Source organism: Amblyraja radiata, chromosome 24, assembly GCF_010909765.2.
Source record: "Amblyraja radiata isolate CabotCenter1 chromosome 24, sAmbRad1.1.pri, whole genome shotgun sequence".
Lineage (NCBI taxonomy): Eukaryota > Metazoa > Chordata > Chondrichthyes > Rajiformes > Rajidae > Amblyraja > Amblyraja radiata.
Genome location: NC_045979.1, coordinates 11,028,281 through 11,048,078, shown reverse-complemented (window position 1 = coordinate 11,048,078; position 19,798 = coordinate 11,028,281). Strand labels below are relative to the sequence as shown.

The 19,798-nt window shown below is 43.4% G+C and overlaps 1 protein-coding gene across 2 annotated transcripts in view; it reads left to right on the top strand.

The window, feature by feature from the left end:
• Positions 1 to 1,447: 1,447 nt before the first annotated feature.
• Positions 1,448 to 19,798, top strand: part of LOC116986768 (alpha-1,3-mannosyl-glycoprotein 4-beta-N-acetylglucosaminyltransferase C-like) — a 73,580-nt gene continuing 55,229 nt past the window's right edge. The window contains exon 1 of one of the 2 annotated variants that reach the window (XM_033042424.1): positions 1,448 to 1,907. The gene's annotated coding sequence lies outside the window, so the exon portion shown is untranslated. Of the gene's footprint in view, positions 2,009 to 19,798 lie in introns of both variants that reach the window. The other variant, XM_033042425.1, reaches the window with a different exon arrangement.

Sequence of the window (19,798 nt, the reverse complement as noted above, 5' to 3'; positions counted from 1 at the left end):
TAAGACAATCCTGTTGCTTTTGCATCTTTCCGTAATGTGTCTACATTCTACTCCTCTATTTCCCGCTGGCTGTTGGGAGGCCTATAGTACAATCCCGTTAAAGTGATTATTGTTTATTTTTATTTTTAAGCTCTACTCATATCGCCTTGTAACATTCTCTGAGTGCTGCCGTGACATTCTCCCCAATTAGTAAAGCAACTTCACCACCTCTTTCCATTACATCTGAAGCATTGAAACAGTAGAATATTGGGCTGCCAGCCCTGCCTATTTTGCAACCAAGTCTTCATAATGGCCATTACATTATAAATCTAGGCACTGATCCAGACTCTGTTCATCTACTTTACCCAGGACACTCCATGTGTTGAAATAAACACACTTCAGTGCATTAGTTTATCCATCTCAGATAATGTTATTTATTCACGACCATAATGGACAACTTTACATAGATAGCCACAAAGTGCTGGAGTAACTCAGCCGGTCAGGCAGCAACTCTGGAGAAAAGGAATCGATGCGTTTTGGGTCGAGGCCCTTCTTCAGACTGAGAGTCACGGGAGAGGAAAACTAGGGGTATGAAAAGGTCCAGAACAAATCGAAGCTGGCACGAATGACTCAAGTATGTCACTTATTCCTCTTCTCCAGACATGCTGCCTGACCCGCTGAGTTACTCCAGCATTCTGGGTCTATCTTCGTTGTAAACCAACATCTGCAGTTCCTCCCTCCCCTTATAAATAACATGGGCGAAGGCATCAATAGCGTGGTTGCACATTTGCTGTTGATGCAGAGTAGGTGGGAAAGTATGTTGTGAGGAGGACACAAGGAGGCAGTAATTGGTAGGTTACCTGAGTTGGCAAAGCAAAGTCTATGCATTATAAAAACTGAGGTCAGCAAGCCAATCTTCAATGTACACAAACATGCTTCATCACGAACCATAAAATGCTTTCATTTTAAGATGTGACACTTTCTCAAATGCCTGTTGGAAATTGTCAGTACAACCACCAGTTCACATGGCATGTTACATGTTTAACTCTTTGTTGGCATTTTTAAAGGGGAAAAATAACTATTTCAGGCATTTTATTTCCCTTCTTTAATCTGTTTGAAAGTTAGACACGTTAAAAAAAAAAGATTAATACAACAAAAGGCGGGGAATTAAAGCTTGTGGGTGCCGCTGCTGTCAGAAGCTCTCAGCGTTTATCCTGCCCAACTCAAAACACAAGTTGTTCTGACAAAACATAAATGTTTCTCAAACGTATTTCCGTCCCCTTCCAGACTGGGGAAAGTCCAGTTATCGAGAATATGAACCCCAAAGGGGAAGAAGAAAAAAACCCAGTCGGGCTCAACCTTTAGAGCGGCGTGTGAGAGAGCTGCTTTAGTCAGCGGAGCCGTGGCTGTTGGCTGGCGCCGCCCGTTTTACGCTCGGTTCGGTTTCACTTCCTCACCGGTCGCTGCGCCCACGACCTCACTCACACCCGCCAGTCTGTAGATACACGGGCGAGGACAGGCGGGGCGACGGCTGGTGTAACTCTTTCATCGCCCCGGCATTTATAGAAGTAAAAGGCAATCTGTCAACACACACGCACCACGCCAGGAATGATGTATTTGGTCCGTGTACAGAGCGGTGCCAACGCCTGCCAGTAACATCGAGTCCACACACTGACGGGAAACAACGACAGCCCGGGGCTCTCTCTCTCTCTCAGGCTCACTGTGAGGAATGTAAATTAGACTCCGCCCCGGGACTTTCTAACCGGACACGTGAAGTCTGTCATTTACTTGTTGGAGATACTGTGCAAGCAGGGAAAGAAAACACAAGTCACCACTCGAGTCCACAGCGCACGGCAGCAAAGTCGGTTGCAATCCAGTTGTTTCGGTGTTCCGATCTGCGGATTTATCCGGCTCTAGTGTAATCTCAGGTAAAAATCCCCCCCCCCACAAAGTCGATAAGTGGTTCAGCGTTGCTCTTGTGCCAGCATGGTTGTGATTGAAGGAACTGGGATGACTGCTGGGGTCTCAGGTAGGCAAAAAACAAAAAGTTGTATTGCCCTCACCTCTAAGTGTGGCGGGTAACGTGGGCTGAACACTTAGTGCTGGAGTAACTCAGCAGGTCTGGCAGCCTCTCTGGAGGATGTTTCGGGTCGGGACCCTTCTTCGCGTGGGTTGTTCTGAGTATTATTTTTGGGGGGGAAGGTGGGCGAGCGAAGACACGAATTGCTGGAGTAACTCAGTGGATCAGGCAGCCTTTATGGAGAACATGGATAGATAACATCTTGGGTCGGACCCTTCTTCAGACTGATTGTGGTGGTGAGAGAAAGCTGGAAGAGAGGAGGAGGGGACGGGATAAAGTTTAGTAAGTGATAGGTGGATAAAGGTGAGGGGAGTGGGGTGATTGGCGGATGGTTGGACAAAGACCAGAGATAAAGAGATAAGGATAGAAGTGGTCCTATTTATGAAGCCAGAGGATGGAATTTAGTTTGAAAATGGGAAAAAATTGGTGTGAATCCAAGTAGAACAGGGAATGGGGATTGTTTATAGGTTATTCACCTAAAATTGGATAATTCAATGTTCATGCCTTTGGGCTGTAACCTAAACTTCGAGAAATAAATGTTCAACCTAATATTGGAGATTTTGGTGTTCAGCCTAACATTGGTTCTGCAGATGCTTCCTGACCTGCTAAATTACTCCAGCACTTTGTGTAAACCAGCATCTGCAGTTCCCCGTGTCACCATTATTTATGGGGATATTACACCGTTTTCCCACTCTGGCAAGAAGAGAGTGTTACTGACTGGATTTGGTTAGTCTGTATAATCAAAATGAAGTTTTCCTGGAAGCCAAAGTTTCAGTCCACTGTGAGGATATTATAATATCTGATTATGAATGAGGTCGTTTTTCTGTCAACAAACAGAAGAAATAACCCTCAAAGTGTATCTTTCAAAATCCAGATTATTTTAAATACACAGTGCTGTTTTACCAATATGTCAAAGAAAGGTGTTGATTATAAATACAGTAACGATATGATACAATACAAGTTTATTTATCCTAGGAGGGAAATTGATCTGCCAAGTCATAAAAACACAAAATAAATGAAATTAGAGTGATGGGTGGAAAGGATTGGAGATATGCTAATATTGGGGAGGGGGGAAGTCTGTGTCAGTCTACCCCACAACAGATGGGGGAGGAGTTGTACAGTTTGATAGCCAGAGGGAAGAAGGATCTTCTGTGGTGTTCTGTCCTGCATCTTGGTGGACAGATTAATGGTGGATGGATGAATTAAGATGGATTAAAGAAGAAACATTATCTCTCTCATCCTGGTGCTCTGCATTAAGAAGGGAATAAGGGAGAGGAGATTTATGAGTTAATGTCGTGGCATGCACTGGCTCAATAGAAGGAAAGTCAGAAAAAGGGTCTCAACCTGAAACGTCGCCCATTCCTTCTCTCCAGAGATGCTGCCTGTCCTGCTGAGTTACTCTGGCATTTTGTGTCTACCTTTGAGGGAAAGCATTTGGACTGTATGGTTGGTACACAAAATTGCTGGGGAAACTCAGCGGGTGCAGCAGCATCTATGGAGCGAAGGAAATAGGCGACGTTTCGGGCCGAAACCCTTCTTCAGACGACTGTATGGTTGTCAGGAAGTTGATTAGGCTAAATCGGGTTACATGAAAGCACCGAAGCCTTAGGCTGGCTACAATAATCCAGGAAAGGCCAATGTATGCTCCAGGCAACACACCTCATCTTTAGTCTCCACAGGTTGCATTCATATATTCTGCATAGTATATTAACTAAACATACCAGCCCATCCTGGTTGTGTCGCCTCCAGGCTGTTCTTGTGTAAGGTCATCCAGCAGTATCTTTAATTCTCTTTTTTATACTCCCTCCACAAATGCTGCTTAATGTGCTGAGTGTTTCCAGTGATCTCTATTGTTCAGATTTCCAGCAACAGCTCTGTTCTACAGCTCACAGTTCCAACATGTTATTTTGTCTTTCTCTCCCTCATTTTAATTGCCCTTTAATTTATTAACTGGGCAGAGAGATAGAGTTACACAGCACAGAAACGGGCCCTTCAGTTCAATTTGTTTGTGCTAGCCAACCAAGATGTCCCATCTAAAGCAGTCCTGTTTGCCCACATATGACCCATAATTCTCTAAACCTTTCCTAAGTATATGGCTTTCAAGTGTCTCTTAAATGTTGCTATTGTAACTGTCTGAACTACCTCCAGCAGATTCAATATACCTTCAGCCCTCTGAGTGAAAAAGTTGCCCCATCACAGGGCTCTCACTTAACTTTTTTTCACTGTTGCCAGCCGGGCAACATAGGCAGCTTTTTAGGTTGCCGAATGTCAGTTTAGGTGGTCATTTAAGACGGCTTGCATGACGCGTGCGATAATGTGCTCGGACGAAGTACGTAGTTACCAGTCGGAATTATGCTCAATAAAGCATTCACATATTATTTCTGCTTCAAATAAAGTCACAAACTAAACATATTCACCAATCAAGACATGATATATCCCACAATGACATGCAGAAAAATTATAATACAGTATCTCAACTCTTTTTACACGTTGCAATGAATGCAATTTCTATTATTTCTTTCCACTTCCAAACAAAAATGCGGTTGGATTATTCAGCATATGATCAACCTGTGTCAATAAATCCTGGACCATGGTAACATATATGCTTAACCATGCACACTACAGATTGATGCAAACATGTTTTCTGTGAAGGACTGAAAATTATCATGACATGGCCATAGCATGGGTCTTTTCCTTTTGAATCTTCAATCATCAATCTCTGTTATGCCCAGTCACAGCAAGTAAATTGATAAAGAATTGAATCGATCTATTTGACACCTTTGAAGGTAGACACAGTAACAACATCAAGAGGGGAAAATAGATACATAATATATCCCTTCTGCTCTTGGATTTTGAAATTTAAAAGAAATAAAGCGAATGGAAGTGTACTTTGATTTTGTTTTTCTTGTAACATACTTGTTACTGTATTATTATTATTATTATTATTATTATTATTATTACCTGACCAGACCTATACCACACTTTTGAATGTACATAGTACCTCTTTTACTCTATGCCCACTAAGAAGATGAGTCATGGAAGTAGGTGACTATATTGAATCAATCATGGAACTTGGCAAGTGAGTGCAATAAAAATGGCTGAAGTACTTTTTTTTGCGGGGGGGTGGGGGGGGGGGGGGGGGGGGGGGGATATCAACTTTAAATGAACAGAACCATTATATTTGTGAGAACTTGTGTAACTTTTCTGCTTGATATTTAAACCATCTCCTGAAAAGCAAAGTAAAGACAGAGCTGTTCAAATACGTCTAAAAGTCATTTTAATTTCATCTGAGTCACTCTCGAGCAGAGCATCCTCCTCATCAGACTTGTCACTGTCAGGGTGAGGTCCCGAGGCAGATGCTGCAGCTGAGTCTTCTCCCGTGTCAGGCCTCCTTGCCCTCATCCCTCCTGCATGCCACAAGCTGATGGCTGGCCGGGGATCAAAGTCCTTGACATTGCTGGCATGCAGCATGATGAGGAGCTGGTCCGTCACCTGGTCGTCCTGGAGGGAACTTCTGATGGGGGTCTTCAGCTGCTTCAGCCGGCTGAAGCCTCGCTCAGCCTCAGCTGAACTTGCCGATATGGTAAGGATGAGGTCAAGGAGAGTGCAGATATTGGGTAGCCCTTCTGGTGTGGGACTTCAGGAACTCCATGCTGTATCACAACAACCCTTTCAGCAACATGGCTATTACTTGGCGCTAAACTGGAGCATTAAGGAGAGCTTCAATGCCCAACTTTCAGGGTGGGTTTCTGATGAAAAAGTGGGGGAGAACTGGTAAGCGAGAGTCACAGAGACAGAGAGAGACAGAAAGAGCAGAGACAGACATGGAGACAGAGACAGGTGCATGGATAGATCAGGTTTGGAGGGATATGGACCAAACGCGGATGGACAGCTGTCTTAGCAGTTTCTCTCCCACTCCCGTGGGATGAGGGATTTAAGGGCCTATCCCACTTGGGCGACATTTTCGGCAACAGCCTGAAAAGTGGTTGTCACGTCGTGGTCGGGTCGTGACGCGCAGTGTCTCCCTGTCGCCCCAGGATTTTAGAATCTTCAAAATCCAGGAATTACATTTGGGTGCCTCATCATGTCGTGCGCCCTGTCACAAGCTGACGTATATGCTGTCCTGCGGGTGATGCCCGGTTAGGGTTAGGATTGGGGTTAGGGTCCACAGATGGGCTGTAAAATATTCTTCCTTCAATGCATGGATTTTAAACATTAATATATTAAAATTAATACAATAAAATCAATTGTGCAGATGAAAAGATGTCTGAATCGTTCAGTTTTATTTTGTATTGGTCCGCTTCCAGATCTAAATCACAGCCTCTAACTTTTCACAGGGATGGTTTCAGTGAGTGTAGACTGAACTCCTCTCTCCCCTCCACCCTCCCTCTTCCCCACTCCCTCCTCCATCCCTCCTTTTCCACTCCCCCCCTACCCTTCTCCCTTCCCCTCTCCCCCCTTCTTCCCTTCCCCTCTCTTCTTCCTCTCCGTTCCACTCTTCTCCCTCTCTCCCTCCATTCTCCCATTTTCCAACCCCTCCTCCCACTTTCCCCGACGCCCCCCATTTGTGGACCCAGTCAGTGACGGCAAGATCCCACTAATAGTACTGCACAAAGTCTATTCCACATCATCTGTTTTAGTATCATGGGACTATGGGATAAATGCAGACTTTGGCGGGACTTTTGACGGCCATTGGCACCTGGGCAACCGTTAATTTCGAGTCCTGCATCAGATTTTTATTAAATCTTTCTCCTTTGATCTGTTTTCCCCTACCGTGGATTAAAAAAATGTGCTTTCACTCTATCAATTCCCCTCGTGATTTTATACACCGCTATAACACCCCTTGGTCTCCTGCACTCCAAATAATAAAGTCTTAGCTTGCCCAATCTCTCCCTATAGTTAAGGGCTTCCAGTCCTGGCAACATCTTTGTAAATCTTTTCTAAACTCTTAATGGCAGCTCTGAAAGAATGATGGTACCTGAACAAACTTAGCCTCTCCCCATCACAGAGATGGCTTTTGTTATTTCATTGTCTGCCCCTCTTTGAAATTAAAATGCAATTATGCACTTTTCTGGTTCCAAATGAAGCATCATTGACTGGAATAATTGATTCTATTGCCCTCTCCACAAATGCTGCTTCACCTGTTGAGGGAAATGTGCACTTTCAATTATTTTATTATTATAAAAGTGACCAATAATTGTGCTTGGAAGATAATGTTGGCTGATGTGTTAGTTCAAGGTTGTTCAAAGCATAGAAAAGGGTAATACGTACACCAGGATAGACACAAAAAGCTGGAGTAACTTAGCGGGAACGGCAGCATCTCTGTAGAGAAGGAATGGGTGACGTTTTGGGTCGAGATCCTTCTTCAGACCGAAAACGTCACCCTTTCCTTCTCTCCAAAGATGCTGCCGTTCCCGCTGGGTTACTCCAGCTTTTTGTGTCTACCCTCGGTTTAAATCTGCATCTGCAGTTCCTTCCTATACACACACCAGGATGTTTGTAACTCCACAGCTGCACTCTAGTTTCCTGGTATATTTTATTGTACCACTTCCTGCACAGCCCCGGAGCACTAACTCTGTTGCTCCACTGCTACTATATTCAAAGTTATTTATTTCATTAAATATTTGCTAGAAATAGCACAAAACTACAGTTAAAGTGTCATAGTCCGAACAGGAGTAAAATATTGACTTGCTAATTAATGCTGCAGAGGGAGCTTGTCAATAAGAATCCTGCTGCTGATCTTCTTCTTGAGTATGTCAACGTGCACAGCCTAAAGTTGCAGGACAAATTGTTCTATTTGATCTTATTTGATTGTGTAAGCCGGGTTGATTGCGTTCGTCGGACCACAAGAAGGTTGCAATCTTCCACATCCTGCTGCTGATAATTTTACCAAAACAAGTCAAATACAGGAAGTTTGTTTAAGAAGGAACTGCAGATGGTAGAAAATCGAAGGTAGACAAACGTGCTGGAGAAACTCAGCGAGTGAGGCAGCATCCATGGAGCGAAGAAAATAGGCAACGTTTCGGGCTGAAACCCTTCTTCAGACTGATCGAGTATTTTTGTTCCCTCAAAAAAGCATTATTTCTTGCCTGAATCTTGATTTAATCACTAAAATGGATATCCTCCATGCAGAGAAAAAATTAATATGAGAATATTTTATCTGTATCCACTTCTGAAAATCGTCCTTGCTGAAATCTCTTAACAGTTTTCTTCAAATTAAATTACTTTATTTTTTGAAATATTATTTTCTTTGTGCAGTTCATAAATCGTGACAATTCAAATTTTGATATTGTTGTTGGAGATAAAATGATAAGCTCCTTTCTTTGCTTGTAAATCTTTAATGTAGAGCTTTCTCTTTGAACAATGATGGGAAAATTATTAATTTATTTTATCCTGATGGTCATTTTAAATGTCAAACAAATGTCTGTATAAATAGTTATTGTTGCCCAGTGGTTTAAAGAAGCAGCATTGTTTGATTTTAGCGTTGGCTGTAAGGCCGACACTCTGTTCATAATGCTCCTGGGTCTCTGTACCTACCTTTGCAACTAGATCCTTGACTTCCTTAATAACCACCTTTGTGTAGAGCCAGCGGAGGGAGATAGGGGAGATATTCAAATAAATATTTCTCATTGGCTTTTAATGTGGAGAAGATTATGGAAGCTAAGGAATTGAGCCATATGTGGTGTGATGTCTATGTTGTGATTGAATATGAATTACCAAAGAGGAATTTTGTTGCTGTTAAATTGCATTAAGGTGGATAATGCCTAGGACCTTACCAAGCGCACCCAATTACGCTATGGGAAGATAAGGAAGAAGCTAGGCGGAGGCTCTTGCTGAGTTAAGGGCCTGTCCCACTTTCACAACCTTTTTTACATGGACATTTTTCATCGTGCTAGAAAAAACGCCCCAACCTACTTGATGCCACGAGTACCTACGACTAGCATCACGGCCTGCTACGACCTACCTACGACCTCCTACGACCTCGTGACGATCATGCTGCGAGCATGAGTCAAGGGCAAAACTCGGCAGAGGTCGTGAATTAGGTCGTGAAAGTAGGGCAGGCCCTTTATTCGAATTGTCTTCAACCAGAGATGACGTTCCATTAGGGTGGCTAATGTTGTGCTGTTATTTTATAATGGCAGCAAAGAGAAACCAGGAACCTACAGGTTGGTGAGCCTGATGTCAGTGGTGGGAAGGTTGTTAGAGGGATTCTGAGGGACTGAAGCTATCAGCATTTGAATAAGCATTGATTGATTAGAGATAGTTAACATGTATTTTAATGGGAAATAGTGTCTCAAGGATCTGATAGAAATGTTTGAAGAGGTCGCCAAGTGGAATGACAAGGACACGGCAGTGCACATTATCTTTATGTAAGTTTTATGTATTTATCTTTTTGCAAGTTCTTTGACAAGGTGCCACTTGGTAGTTAGTCTGGTAGGTTAGATCACATAGAATCCAAGGAGAGCTAACCAATTGGATTCAAATGTGACTTGGCAGAAGGAATCAAAGAGTGGTTGTGGAAAATTGCTTTTCTGATTGGAGGCCTGTGACCAGTGGTGTAACGCTGGAGTCAGTACTGGGTCCCTGTACTGATATTAGTAACTGACATTACTAATATTAATGATTTGGAGGATAATTCAGTTAACTTTGTTAGTAAATTTGCAGATGCCACCAATTTTTGGTGTAATTGTGGACAATGAGGAAGGAACTCTCCGTTTACAACCAGATCTTTATCAGCTGGGTAATTGGGCAAAGGAATGGCAAATGGAATGTAACTCTAGTGCTGTCCTTTGATATGTAAATCTCCAGCTATTGGGAGAGTCCTGGAGAGATCTACGAGTACAGTTGCATGGTTTCCTGAAGCATGTGATTTTAGGTGGACATGATGATGAAGAAGGCCTTTGACATTTGCCTTAATTGGGAAGGGTAATGAGTACAAAAGTTAGGACATCATGATGCAGCAGCATGATCCATTACAATTGAAAAGTCATGTGCCGTTCCAGTCACCCAGCTATGGGAAGGATGTCATTAGAAGGAAAGGATGCAAAATCATTTCACCAGGATGTAACCTGGACTTGCAGGTTGGAATTACAGGTTGGATAGGCTGTGTCTTTCTTTGAAGTATAGGAGGTTGAGGGGTAAACTTTATTGATGCATGCATGTGGCATGGATGAAGTGAACGATCAGTCTTTTTATCTCGGGGTAGAGGATTCCAAAACTAGAGGGCATATGATTTTGGTGAGAAGGGAAAGATTTAAGATGGAGCTCAGAGGGAACACTTTCACTCAGAGGGTTGTCTGTATCTGGAACCAACTGCCAGAGGAAGCTATCGAAGTGGATACAATTACGATTTTCAAAAGACATTTGAAAGGATATGTATGTTTGGGGAAGATTTAGAGAGACATGAGCCCACTGCAGGTAAATTGGACAAGCCCAGAATGCCAACTTAGTCCGCATGGATAAATAAATTGGGCGGAAGGTCCTGCTTCCCTGCTGTATACCTATGACAGACCTCGATCAATGTGGATTGGTAAAGCATCTCCTCATTGACCATCAACACAGGTACACTTCAGGGCTGCATCCCTGCAGTAAACCTATAACGGACTCCTGTTCCCTGCTCTACCCTCTTTGCACCACTTACTATGTGGCTAAGAATAGCTCCAATGCCATTTGCAATTTCATCGATGACACCACTGTTACTGGCCAGTTCATGAATGGTGATGAGTCAGCGTATAGGAGAGCGATAGAACACCTGGTTGATGGCGTTCAACAGTAACAAAACCAGTCTGAAGAAGGGTCTCGACCCGAAACATCACCCATTTCTTCTCTCCAGAGAAGCTGCCTGTCCCGCTGAGCTACTCCAGCATTTTGTAACTATCCATGGAATTAATAGTTGACTTCAGAAACAGAAAGTCGGGAGAGTATGTGTCAGTTTCATTGGTGGGTTGACAGTGTTGAGAGTTCGCAGGTTCATGTTGCTGACTATTAACTCCTCAGTTGTTCTGCCCTGGGCCAGGCACATAATCACAAAGAAGGTGTGTGTGCCAGAGTCTCTTCTTTCTTTAGCCAAGCTAATGTTATGAGGGAAGAGATATGACATGTCACCCCATGCTCGAACAAACTTCCACAGATGCACTGTAGAAAGTATTTAGTTTGAGTTTGGTTTATTATCACATGTTATCGGTACAGTGAAAAGCTTCTGTTGCATCCTAATCAAACAGCGGAAAGACAATACATGATTACAATCGAGCCATCCACAGTGTACAGGTACGTGATGAAGGGAATAATGTTTAGTGCAAGATAAATTCAGTAAAGTACGATCAAAGATATTCCGAGAGTCTCCAATGAGGTAGATAGCAGATCAGGACTGCTCGCTAATTGTTGGTGGAATGGTTCAGTTGCCTCAGGATTGCGTTATGGCCTGGTATTGGCAGTTTCACTGCACAGAAATGTAAAAGGCTGGAGGATGTGCTGCAAGCAGCCCAGACCACAGCTCTTCCTGCCATCAAAATCATCTGCATGAGTTGCTGCCTCAAGAAGATGGTATCTGTCGGGGAGGGTTCCTAACGGAAGGGCCATGTCTCTTCTCACTGTTACTGTTGAGATACATAAGGTACAGATATCTGAATTCCCACACTTTGTGTCGGTACCCTTCTTCAGAAGCAGCTACCTTCCCACAGCTGTCAGTGTTCTTGAACTGATCTACACAGCCCTAATCCTACCATGACAACGGCAAAGATCCTACAGCGAGCTTTGGACAACGGGGCATAACCGACCACTTCCTGTACTGCTGTGGACTTGTTTTCTCATTGTGCATTTTGGGCAGATTCCTTTTCTTTGCAAGGACTATTTTTCTTTTCACTCTTGCAGAATTTACGTGGGATTTATGTTTTTGTGTGTTTTGCGACTCTGTGTCCATGAAGCTGCATGCAAGATTTGCATTATATTTGTACCTTAATTGTATCTATACCCTGTATTTGTTATTACATCTGTATCCCCACATACACACAAATATGTGTACTGAATTTACTGAATTTATCTTGCACTAAACGTTATTCCCTTCATCACATATCTGTACACTGTGGATGGCTCGATTGTAATCATGTATTGTCTTTCTGCTGTTTGATTAGGAGGCAACAAAAGCTTTTCACTGCACAAAAGTCACCTCTTCCTTTTCTCCAGAGATGCTGCATGACCTGCTGAGTCACTCCAACATTTTGTGTCTATCTTCTATGCACATATGACAATACACTCAACTTGACTTGAATCATTTAGTACAGGTGATCCCTATATAACAACCATTTGGGTTATGGAAATTTACCCTTCCAGAATTTGCAAATCATTACCTGGAATTTAGAGATATTAATAAAATAGTGTGGTTAAAAAATTTGCAAACCAACTGGCTATTGTATTTTTTTATTTAATCTGCATTTCCTGACACGCCTTGCTATTGGAAATTGTGTTATGACTCATTTTCTAGGAAAGCAACCCTTTCTTTCCACCCCGCCCCCATAACATGGGCTTGGCCTGTGTGGTCTCTGCTGCAGAGAAGATAAATAATGTGGTTCCTGAATAAGTTGAATAGTGACAGAGCATAATGTTATTCCCGAAAAGACTGTAAAACACTATTTGGTAAACTGCACTTTGATTAATTCTAACCTTGGATTGAAATGCTATTGAGAAAAAGTACTTCCTACCATTGCCTGCCAATACATATGGGGGGAAGCAGGAGAGAGCTGTTAAATCCTGAATATGACTTGTTTTTTGGTCTGCCTCCTTGAATTGTAATTGTCCCTGAAACTGAAAGCAGAAGTTTGATTGGAGAATGTAGCTCTGTTGATTTAGTGAGTATCGTACATCAGACTTGCTCCAAGTAGCTGTGACCAAAACACAGTGCTGGAGGAACTCAGCGGGTCAGGCAGTACCTGTGGGAGGAATGAACAGGTACTGATTCTGGGTCGGGACCCTTCTTCAGATTGACTGAATAGAGGGGAGAAAGCTGGGAATGGTTGGGGGAGGTGGGGTAAACCCTGGCTATTGATAAGTGAATGCGGTTGAGGATAATGATTGTCAGATGGGTGGAGATAGTTACAAAAGCTGAAGGAGGAAAGAAGCCAAAGGATAAGGAAAGAAGTGGGATAAAAGGGATTCTGGGGAGAAAAGGGTGAGAGATGAGCATACAGAAGTGGGCGAAATGTAAGGGAGTGGAAGGAGGGGGTTCGGTGGGTTGGTGCTTGAAATTGGAGGATTGAGTCTTCCTATCATTAGGCTGTAGGTTTTTCCGGTTTGGATGTGGTCTCACTATGGCCGTGGAGGGGGCCAAGGACAGAATGTCGGTATGGGAAGGGGATTTACCAAATGATTACCAAACCTGCAGCTCCAACATGCCCTGGCAGAACGAACGCAAGTGTTCATCGAAACAATGGCTTAGTCTATGCGTCGTCTTGCCGATGTAAAATAGGCCACATCAGGAGCAGCGAATATGTCTTATTCATTGATGAGGATCTTATTCTGTTCAATCCTGATTACGGGTGCTGTATGTGCAGAGTTTGCACGTTCTCTCTGTGACCGTGTAGGATATCTCTGGGTGCTCTGGTATCCCCCCCCCACTTTGAAAATGTGCAGCTTTGTAAGTTAATTGCCCACTGTAAATTGTCACAAGTGTGTAGGATGCGAATGTGGGATAACATAGAACTAATGTACAGGTAATCGATGGTCGGTGTGGACTCGGTGGGCTGAAGGGCCGAAGACCAAAACTATGTGTCTCAAAACTATGAACATTTAAGTTAATTCACTTGCTTGTTACCCTCTCCTCGCCCCTCATTCAACATGCAAATATTTGACATTCGATAAAAAATTAGTTCAGTAACCAACATAATAAACTTTCATGTCAATATTTTATTTAATACGGAAATATTCCAAGTTTTTCCACAGGAGAGTATCAGTTAAAAACTGATATCCAGTTAAAGAATGAAGCAGAAATCGAGGCAGACTAAAGTTGATCAAAAATATAGGTTTTATAGAGATCTTCTGCAAGAATTTGCCTCACTTTTGATTGTCTTTATAATCCCATGGCTATAAAGGCAATCCCTCAAAAGTGAGATAAATAAAACAAGGTCAGAATTGAAGATATTTAAGAAAGCTGGAGGGATGAAATACAAGGAGAGGCAGGACAAAGGATTCATTTCTAAACAAAGAGCAGTATAAGTGAGTGCATATTGTATTGGGGGATAAGTGTTTTAGTGTAGATTAGGACTCAAATGAAAATTAGCAACCACTTTAATAGTTTACAGAGGTAGTAAAGTCGCCAGGAGAGGACTGAAATATTTGTCCTTGAGGAACAAACAGTTTCAGCAGTAAATGGACCGAGGCAGGCTCAGATAAAAGCAATGTTACAGAGGCAGGAATGAAGATTTTCAAACTTGCTATGAATTTTATCATGTTCATTGCCTATTGTTTGACTGCAGGGTGCATATTTTTCATGTTCCAAAAAGCATTTCAGGATGAAATACACATTTTGGTATTGGGAGTCCTGCAGCGTTAAAACATGTCCTTCAGCCCACTTAGTCCACATTGTTCAACAAGCACTTGTTTTAACACTAATCTTGCACTAATCCCATTTTATTCTCTCCTTGTTCCTATCAAGTGTCCCCAATTCTACCATTCTCCTGCACACTGGTGGGGATCAGTGGTAGGAAAGGTACTGCAGGGGGTTCTGAGAGACAGGATTTACCTGCTTTAGAAAGGCAAGGATTTATTAGGGATAATAAATATGATTGAATTTTTTGAAGAGGTGACTAAGATGAGAAGAGGCGGAAGACAATGAACCTACCAAACCACATCTTTGAAATGTGGGGATGAAACCAGAGCAGACCCATGTGGTCACAGAGAAAATGTGCAAACTCCACACTGGCAGCAACCGAGGTCAGGATTGAACCCAGGTCACTGGAGGAATGAGGTAGTAACTCAACCCGCTGGCCATTGTTTTCTTGTTGAAAGTGTGTAGCTTCTTCAATGAATGCATTGCCATTTCAATACATTTCTTTGGAGATTATTGAATTCTGGTGGTGAAGGATAGACATGAATACAGCAACCAGCAATCTCAGAAATAGATGTGTAAAAGCAATTCCATTCACAATCTGTGCACTGATGGATAAAATAAACAAAGTATTTGATGCTGAATTAAGAACGTTTGGATTGGTTTAATCAGTTATTTTCTACTAAGGTTGCTGAGATTTCATTGTGGCTAAGAGTGTGATTGTTCAGATACAATTGGACAATGTGGTTCAGGAGCTTCTCGGAACCAGAAACTAGACGTAATGAGGATTTGAATACAATGAAAATACATGACATCAGATATTACCATCACCATTTTTTTTTGGTTAGACTTAAGGGCCTGTCCCACTTTCACGACTTAATCCAAAACCTCTGCCGAGTTTAAAGGACCTAAAAAAGAAAAATCAAGATTTTGGCAATCTACGAACTCCTACGACCTTCCACGAATATGCTCACGAACTGGAGTTACAGAGGTCACGTGCTAATGTTGACTTAAGCTTTTTTTTTCACTCGCCTTTATTTCTCTGTCCAGCTGCCGTGCTACGAGTACCCACGAATATCTACGACTACCCTCACGGTCTGCCCACGAACTAACTACGAGTAAAAAGTTGCAATTTTTTTCATCCTGACTATTTTTACTCGTGGACATTTTTTATCAGGCTGGAAAAAAACGTCCCGACTTACCTGATGCCCTGAGTACCTACGGCTGGCATAACGAGCCGCTACGATATATCTACGAAATCCTACGGACTCGTTACGAACATCCTGCAAGTTTGAATCAGGGGAAAACTCGGGAGATTTCGTGAATTACCTCATGAAAGTGGGACAGGCCCTTTAGTAGACATGGACCTATGCATAAGTTTATGGCATAGGACCCCTCGTGATTTGTACTGTAATAGTAAAAAATAATTTGATTCTAAAATGTCTGGGGCTTTAATGCTTGGCCCATTCATCTAATGTTCCCCTTCATCTAATCCTGATTTTATCATGACCCTTGTCTTGGATTTTCAATTTATCTTTCAAGGAGATAATTGGAATCCAGACAGCACAGTCCTTTGTCTCATCCATCTCAATGTGATCTATTATGTTCCCTGCTGTTTGGCCGAACACTCCAGAATGACACAATGTTCACACTACATTTTCTGTGTCACTATATAGATCTAATATCTATTTACATGTACTTGCTGAGAATTACTTGTGTCAAGTATATGTCTGCTATGAAACACTACACCAGGTGCGGACACGTTGGGCCCTGTTCCCCCAACGCAATATTCCACCACTCACCCATAGCCCCCAACTGCGCAGGCGTGGCTGACGGGTTCCCGTTGTGACGCCAGAGATCCCCGATGTAACGCGAATCACGGCAACCCTCCCCCAACTGCTTCTCGCCATCCCTCTTCCTACCCCTATCCTCCTCCATTCCCCCTCACCCCCAGCACTCCTTCCCCCTCCTCTTCACCCTCCCTCTTCTTTCCCCTCTCCTCTCCTCCCCCACTTCCTCCCTCACCTCTTCCTCCCTCTCCTTTCCCCTACCCTCACACTCCCTCCCTCCCTCCATAACCCCTCTCCCCTCGCTACCCCCTCCTCTCCCTCTATCCCCCTGCTTCCCCACACCTCACCTCCCCCCTATCTCAGCCCCCACTCTATCTCCTCCCCTCCCCCACTGCCCTCCTCTCCCTCTATCCCTCCCTCCTCCTCCACTTTCCCTCCTCCACTTACTCCTCCCTCTCCCTCCCTACCCCCTCCTCTCCCTCAATACTCCTGCTCCACGTTCCTCACCTACCCTATCCCACCCTCCCCCACTGCCTCCTTTCTATCCCCGACTCCCTATTTCCCCCACTCCCCCATCTCTCCCTCTATCCCTCCCTCCTCCCCCATTCTCCCTCCTCACCCCCCCCCCACTTTCCCCTCATCTCCATCCCTACCCCCCTCCTCTCTCTCAATCCCCTGCTCTCCCACTCCTCACCTCCTCCCTATCCCCCCCCGCCCCACAATGAAAATTGCAATGTTTTTTTCAAATGAACCCCCACACACGCACACACACACGCACACACATACAATGAAAATTGTGATTTATTTAAACATATGTTTTTTTAGAATTTTAAAAATTGCTGTTTTATATGTAAATGAAATTCGGGATCCCATTGTGACGTCATTGTGGCGTCGAATGTAGCTAACGGGCAGGGCAAGTGAAAAAACTTTTTGTTTAAGTGGTTTTTGTAAAGTTTAAAATGTCAATAACTTGTAAAATATACCATAGCAATTGAACTGGATACTCGTTTACAACCAGACTAGTTAGTTTAGTTAATTTCTACAAGATAAAATGTTAATTGTATACGATTGATACAATGGAACGTGATACCTATTGTGCAGTATCATGCAGTAGATTTATTTGATACACCAGTTACTGTTGGTCCATGAAGGATTTGTGCATGGACTGGAATTTGAAACAATGACAGGCAGATTTTCTTTGGAAGTTTTTTGCTGTCATCGTTGAAGCAATAATATTAGCCACTGACAGAAAAAACCTGAATGTCAAGATTTAATGGCCTTCACACCTCTGAGCAGTTTCAGGCAACATTTCAAATGGGTATCTGGCAACCAGCATATCACCATCAAATAATAACATTTTGTATAAAGTATAGAAAGTTGAATATGGTATTTAAAAAATGGTTATCCGAGGGAATTAAAATCTACTTGCATGAAATAATTATTTTTAGGATCAAAGAGTTTATCCAGTAAATTGATTAGTATGACATTGATTGATTTAGCTTGCCACCTTAGCAATTTAAATCTGGCCAATGTGTTTCCCATTAATATTACAGAAGCTCAAGAGGGGAATAATAATGATGAAAGGGAACATTGTGAGGGCTTTGATCAGGGTGTTTGCACCTCTCGCCCATTGTTGCCCCATCCTCTTCCCGCACATATTTGCCCCCACATCCTGCTGTCGCATACAGTGTATAATCCTCCAACATGTTTGTCACCTCCAACGGGATCCAACTACTGGCCACATCTTCCCATCTCCACCCCTCTCTGCTTTGCGCAGAGACCGTTCCCTCCGCAACTCCCTGGTCAACTCATCCCTTCCCACACAAAACAACCCCCTCCCCAGGTACTTTCCCCAGAAACCACAGGAGATGCAACATCTGTCCCTTTACCTCCCCCCTTGACTCCATCCAAGGACCCCGACAGTCTTTCCAGGTGAGGCAGAGGTTCACTTGCACCTCCTCCAACCTCATCTACTGTATCTGCTGTTCCAGGTGTCAACTCCTGTACATCGACGAGACCAAGTGCAGGCTCGGCGATCGTTTCGCTGAACTTCTCCGCTCAGTCCGCTTTAACCTACCTGATCTCCCGGTTACTCAGCACTTTAACCCCCGCTCCCATCCCCAATCTGACCTTTCTGTCCTGGGCTCCTCCATTGTCAGTTCCAGTGCAAATTGGAGGAGCGGCACCTCATATTTTGCTTGGGTAACTTACACCCCAGCGGTATGAACATTGACTTCAAATAGCCCTTGCTTTCTCTCTCTATCCCCTCCCCCTTCCCAGCTCTCCCACCAGTCTTACTGTTTCGGATTACATTCTATCTCTGTCCCGCCCACTCCCCTGACATCAGTCTGAAGAAGGGTCTCGACCTGAAAAGTCACCCATTCCTTTTCTCCAGAGATGCTGCCTGTCCCGCTGAGTGACTCCAGCATTTTGTGTCTACCTTCCTTGTTCTTCCTCCTTGATATTGTCAGGCTCCATAATCAGTCCCTTCTTCCTCCTGTACATCCAGATATCTCTGCCCCATAATGTTTTGCACAGTGCCATAAAATAACCAGAGCAATTCTAGACAGCTTGGATGAGTAATGAAGGCCTCCGTCAGATTGAGGGGGCACCTGGAAGTCATTGTCACCACCCTATAATTTGCTCAGTGATGCACGTGCCTGTTTTATGCCTTGCATTTTATTTCTTCTGGACCGCCATAGTTGATTCCTCATGTCTACCGGTTTTGAAGTGAGTGCTTAAAAGAGACGTCTTTAATTCTGCTTCTCTATGTGTTTGGTCTGTAGATTCTTAGGATCATAACAGGAGCCTGGGAATATTATTGCATTATTATCACCTGTTGCAAGATTTTTTGTTAAGATAGGCTCTGAATCTGAAGAAGGGCCTCAATCCAAAACATCACCTATTCCTTTTCTCCAGTGATGCTGTCTGACCTGCTGAGTTCCTCCAGCTTTTTGTGTCTATCTTCGGTTTAAACCAACATCAAACCAGCAGTTTCTTCCAACCCAAGATTTCTTTATGGCTTTGTTGAAGGCATCGAGACCTTTTCATTTATTGAACACCTCTGGATGTTTTAGTTGTGCCTTCATTACCATGGGTGTGCAGTCAATGGGCCCTCACTCTGCACCTCTGGGCAGTCAGCCAGAACCCTGACCACACCATTCACTCATTCTGACCAGTGTTACATGGAAAATAGGTTGCCTGTCCTGTCACCCATCTTACTCATTTGTGCCCAGCTGATTCAAGACACTGGAAATATTTCCGTCAAAGCAATGGAAAGCAAATGAATTCAGGACAATGTTGATATTGACAACAGCCCAGAAAAGAGTGACCAGTGTGACAAATTCAGGAGAAAATGCTGTACGTTTCCACAGACTTGTGTTCCAACCTGTTGAGGAATCGAATCTCTCG